The 6,000-nt window shown below is 36.9% G+C and overlaps 1 protein-coding gene across 3 annotated transcripts in view; it reads right to left on the reverse strand.

Annotated features, from left to right (window-relative positions):
* LOC126262383 (structural maintenance of chromosomes protein 6) overlaps positions 1-683 on the reverse strand; it is a 200,027-nt gene extending 199,344 nt beyond the window's left edge. The window contains exon 1 of one of the 3 annotated variants that reach the window (XM_049958980.1): positions 527-683. The gene's annotated coding sequence lies outside the window, so the exon portion shown is untranslated. Of the gene's footprint in view, positions 1-379; positions 399-526 lie in introns of those variants that run through there. The other 2 variants (XM_049958981.1, XM_049958982.1) reach the window with 2 other exon arrangements.
* Between the last annotated feature and the right edge of the window lie 5,317 nt (positions 684-6,000).

Raw genomic sequence — 6,000 nt, forward strand, 5'->3', positions numbered from 1 at the left:
CTACTGCAGATAAAAATAAAAATGAAATATAGATAAGAAGAAATTCGAATATTTCAGTGCAGACAGTTTTGTAAGGTTGGTTTAGGGTCATGGCAGGCTAAACCGCCTTTAGTTTCGCACGGTATGGCAAATTGGAAACCTCAGTCGAAATACTTTTGTTCGGTTATAGGTCTGAGCCTGTCCGATTTCCTCTCTCACAACATCGAAACCGATAAGGGAGAAAACATTGATTATGATATGGTACGGTGTACACACTAGGACGATTATCAATTTTTGTCAGGCATGAACTTGTACATTCGCATTCAAATTTCATTCGAACGTTCAAACTTCATGGATCGGCAGCCTGGAAGGGCTTCTTCTCGTACACCGGAACTATTACCTTTCTAAGCATTGCGATCTACACCGAATACAAGCATGGTTCCTGTTTAAACAACTTTCATGTAAACTTCAGATGCTGTACGAACATTTAAGACTCAAATTAACACAGCAACACACATTTACTATAGTCTCAGATAAGAAAGCTGACCTTTAATTGCAAGATTAGAGCTTCTCACACAACACACAACTCCACGGTACTCAAGCCCTCCATTTCACAACAACTCGTCTCAGACGTTATTTTGCAGTCAAAAAAGTAAACACTTTGCTACAAACACGAAAGTTGTCAAACAAACCGGGTTTTGACTTGCGTTAAGGACACCAGAGTGCGCCAGTGATTGTGAACAAAGAAGTACACTTTTCATATTCCTCAGGTAATTGAGGTATGGAAATAAGTTGTTGATTTGGGGAGGAAACCAAACTGCGAGATCATCGGTCTCATCGGATTAGGGAAGGAAATCGGCTGTGCTCTTTCAAAGGAACCATCCCGGCATGTGCCTGGAGTGATTTAGGGAAATCACGCAAAACCTAAATCAAGATGGCCGTAGGCGGAATTGAACTCCCGAATGCGATTCAACTGTGCTAACCCCTGCACCACCTCGCTCGGTATAGAAATAAAATCTGGAATATAATCCTTTGGCAAGGTTCAGTCCAAGCTAGCCATTATTAAAAATACACTGTGTATAGAATTCCGCCCAAATTGCGACAGAAGTGACCATTTATATAACCTAGGCTTCCTACTTCTTTTTCTGTCTTCAAAGAAGTGCCAGCAGATACGAGGTCTGAGTATTACATAGGTCGTTGTAATACTTAATTTTTATTGCCATGTTAAAATTTTCTTATGCTGCCAAAACACAACGGCGTTTACAAATATTCCTCTCACTGACATTCAAATGTATCAGTAGTTGAAATTGCGACGCAATTCCTAAACAGTGAATTACGAAACTAACAGCTGAAGCGAGATTGGTCATTATTTTATGAAAAAGCTGATACTCGGGACAGAAATAAACACGGATTATCTTCATTTGTGTTATAGCAAAACTGATAGTAATTTCCTTCACGTAAGCTACCGATACTCATTAAAAATTACATTATTCTATTGAAAAATATCTAGTTACTTGCATATCAAGGTAGATCAGGAAGTTTCGCATATATACCAATGACAAATTCCTCTCCTCTCTGCATGATATAATTTGGTAAAATCTCCTATCCATGTTTCAGACGGTTTGTGAGTTACGAGGCATGTTATGAATATTTTATTCTGGTTTCATAGTTTGTGGGCGCGGTTGTAACTGAATGCACTACGTCAGCCCATTTTCTCGAGACTGTTTAAATAATAATTCAGTATGTTAACTACATTTCGTACACAGCGTGCAACCTAACATGCACCATATGCAAACTCATAACAATCCCTATTCTTCATTGAAAACTATTCGAATTTCGTGCAGTATCCTATTTAATATTAAAATAACTGTGACAAATGATATGCAGTTCATCATGATGATGACAAATCAGGCTTTGATACGAAAGAAATTCTTTTTTTTTCTTTTTTAGTGCCGAATACTTCTTTTAAAATAGCTCGAGAGGGACTTAACAGCAGCCAGCAGCATGCTTGTCATCCTAATTTCGTCTCAAAGGTTAACCAGTATTCTCTGAAACTCACAATTAGGGAGTACTTGTTAAGCAGCGAGACAAAACAGGACCTCATGCGCCTACCCGCTGCTCTGCAATCTTTCTCAATCGATTTTAAAGAGTCAGTTCGGTAAAAAAATAAAATAAAATAAATAGATTCTCTCGCATATCACAGCCTGATTTGTTAGCTCCATGAGAAACTGCTTATCTCTTCCTTAATAGCAATAGTTACTGTGATGTTTCGAGGTAAAGTAAGGTAACGCACGAAATTCGCGTACTTTGCAATGAGAAATAGGGTTCGTTATGAGATTGCGTTTATTGCATGTTAGGTTGGGTGCGAAATGTAACTAACGTATTGAAATATTCATAAACGTGAAATGAGATCAATATCTTTTAGATTGCTGCGTAAGTTCGTAGCACTTTCCCGTAACAGATACACATCACAGAGACTTTAGTCATCAATAATATATTTTCCTTCACTATTTATAACAGCCTGCCAACGGTGGGGTAACTTTTCGAGACTGCAACTTTGAGAATCACATGGTTTTGAGGCAAGTTCGGAGCGCATTTTCATCTGGAAAGGAAGTTCCTTGAAGATTGTTTCATAGAGAGTGGAAAAGGTGAAAATCTGAGGACACAAGATCAGTCGAATAAACGAATAAAGTGGATGTGGAATGACTTCCCAACCAAACTCTTAAACAGTGTTCTTTGTCAGTCTAGCAGAGTGCAGGATGGCGTTGTCGTGGAGTAATATCACTTTCCGCAGCCCTACTGGTCGTTGTTCTTGGACTGAGCCTGCAAGACGTCTCAGCTCTTTAACACTAATGTCAGTGGTGATGGTTACACCTCTGCAAAGCAATTCCTAGTCCAGCATGCCGTCACTGTTCCACCAGATGCGTAACATTATCTTTTGTGGATGTGCCCAAGTCTTTGTCCAAGGAGCTGCTGTTTTGTTAAAGCTCAACCAACCCTTTCTTTTCCTTGTGTTAGCATATAGACATCAATTAGAGCATGTGGAACGTATACACCCGAGTTCTGAACCTTCCCCATTGCATACAAATGTCACATGATAATGCAATGATCATAGTTCCTAACATTTGCCTGTTCTAGAGAACACCAACGTGGATTATTGTGGATTAATGCGTTTCAACGATTTTCTTCAAACCCTGAATATCTTCCTGAGTGTGGAGACTCACTAACGTCAAAACCATCCTCCTTAAAACGAGAAAACCATTTTCTTGCCTTACTCTAGCCAACGGCATTATCCTCTTACATGGTGCAAATATTTCTGGCTGCCTCTACTGTTGCCAGCCGTCTACTGAACGCAAACAGTAGAATATGTCGGAAATGTTTCGACTTCTGCACTAACACTCCATCCATTTTCTAACGTCCACAACTCCACTCACTATCTCCAATTGACAAAATGACAACAGGTATACTCAAATAACAACAGTGCCCGAAAACCACACACACACACACACAACAGTGAACTACAAATAAAAAATGATTCGTTAAATACTCTCGCAGGTACAGGAATACCAATATGTAAAATAGAAAAGCAGCGATCTCATGCACAAACCTAATATATCCAATCCCATCTTTAAACTTGGAAAGAGATCTACATTTATCTCCAGTCTCAAGAAAATTGATTATGTTGTGCACTCAGTTCCACTTGTATGCGCAAATGTTAAAACAAGAATAAAATATTCATAACATCCCTTGTATCTCAAAAACAGTTTGATGTATGGAATTAGATTTTGGCAAATGACGTCTTACAGACAGGACAATGTTTTTGCATATGGTTGATATGATCTGATGCTAAAACTGCCACCCAATCAAACTTCTGACAGCCTTATCCAAAATTCTTGAAAAAGTTATGTATTCAAGAGTAGCTTCACTTATCTGTAAAAATGAAGTACTAACAAAATGGCAGATTCGTTTTCAGAAAGGCTTTTCAACAGAAAATGCTACATATGCTTCCACTAGTCAAATATTAATTGCTATGTGTAACCAAACATCACATGTTAGGATTTTTTCTGATCTCTCAAATGCTTTTGACTGTGTGTATCACGAAATTGTTCTAGATAAGGTTAAGTATTTTGCTATGAATGGAACAATGTACAAATGGCTTATTTCATTTTTAACTGGAAGAATGCAGAAGGTTGAAATTAACACTACCAATAGTCCACAAAAATCAGCAGCGTCCACTAATCGGGAGGTATCAAGAATGCTGTCCCATAGGGTCTAATTTTGGTCCTTAATATTTTAAATATATATTAGTGACTTGCCACTCTATATTCATGACGACACAAAACTAGTTCTTTTTGATGATGATACAAGTATAGTAATCGTACGGAACACACAAGAATTAGCTCAGGAAATTGTAAATAATGTCTTTCAGAAAATTATTAAGCAGGTCTCTGCAAATGGAGTCTCACTAAATTTTGAGAAACCACAGTATACCAGTTCTGTACAGTAAATGATATAGCACCATTGATCAATATAGACTTTGACCAACAGTCTGTTGCTAAGGCAGAGCATTCAAAATTTCTGGGTTTGTGCATTAACGAGAAATTGAATTGGAAGAAACACATCGATGATCTGAAACATTTAGGTGCAGCTACTTATGCTATTAAGGTTACTGCAAATTTTATTAATAAACAAATCACTAAATTAGCCTACTATGCCTATTTTCATTCACTGCTTTCACATGGCATCATATTTTGGGGGTAATTCATTATTAGGAGAGTATTCATTGCACAAAAGCATGTAATCAGAATAATTGCTGCAGCCCACTCAAAATCACCTTGCAGACGTTTATTTAAGGAACTCAGGATAATCACAATACCTTCCCAATACATACCTTCACTTATGAAATTATTTATCAGTAACATATCCCAATTGAAAAATAATAGCAAAGTCCATAGCTACAGCTATAGAAGGGAGGACAATCTTCACTATTCTGCATTAAATCTGACTTTGACACGGAAAGAGGTGAATTAGGCTGCCACAAAAATCTTTGGTCATTTACCAAATAGCATTAAAAATCTAAGAGATATCCAACCAGCATTTAAAAATAAATTAAAAGATTTTCTGAATGACAACTCTTCCTACTCAGATGAACTTTTAGATATAAAGTAGTATTTGTAAAAAAAAAGAAAAATTATAATATAACAAAACTTACATTAAACTGATACATTCCACATCATTATGAAATGTTGTATTCATCGTCTATGGAACAAATATTAATGTAATGTAATATGTAAAACTTAATTATTTACCACAATAAGCTAGTAACAATCGCCTTTTAACTTTCATAACTTACATGTAAGTTGGGATATCAGCATGCAAGGAGGGTGTTACAAAATGTAATTTGTCTTACTTGAGTGATGGTGGTGTAATGCACTTGTAAATTATTCATACCTATGGAGAAATAGCTTAATCTTCTCGTGTGATGTCATCCACATCATCTACAAGCTTCAGCAACTGCCACTAGATGGATCTGCTCTCATTCCACTTTATTTCATTTAACAACACTAGTCTTGAATTGTTTCTTTATTTGCATGGAATGTTAGATACATGGTAAAATAAGAGACTTTATCTGTGTGATAGGAATCTCACTCAGTTCAGCAATTCCTTACAATCACTTATTTGTAATGAAAGAAAACAGCATTGTTTGAAGTGATGTATGGATTGGAAAAATATTGTAAAGCCAGGTTTCGCAATAATAGTGACACCACAGCAAGTGGCATGACGACTGATATGGCAGTGGCACAATGTGCTGCTGTTTCCACATTCTGCTTGTAATATATCTAAACACAAAAATAAAAATATATTATGATTGTGCTTATCTTAATTTCGTTTAACGATCAGACTTCGCTGACCTAGGTGAAGATGCAGGCAGCAGAGGACACCTGGGATACCGGTGCCTGTCGTAATCACAAAAATTCCACATTCTTTGTTCCTCTCTTCCCTTTATCTCAATAAATAAAA

Source organism: Schistocerca nitens, chromosome 6, assembly GCF_023898315.1.
Source record: "Schistocerca nitens isolate TAMUIC-IGC-003100 chromosome 6, iqSchNite1.1, whole genome shotgun sequence".
In the NCBI taxonomy this organism is placed as follows: domain Eukaryota; kingdom Metazoa; phylum Arthropoda; class Insecta; order Orthoptera; family Acrididae; genus Schistocerca; species Schistocerca nitens.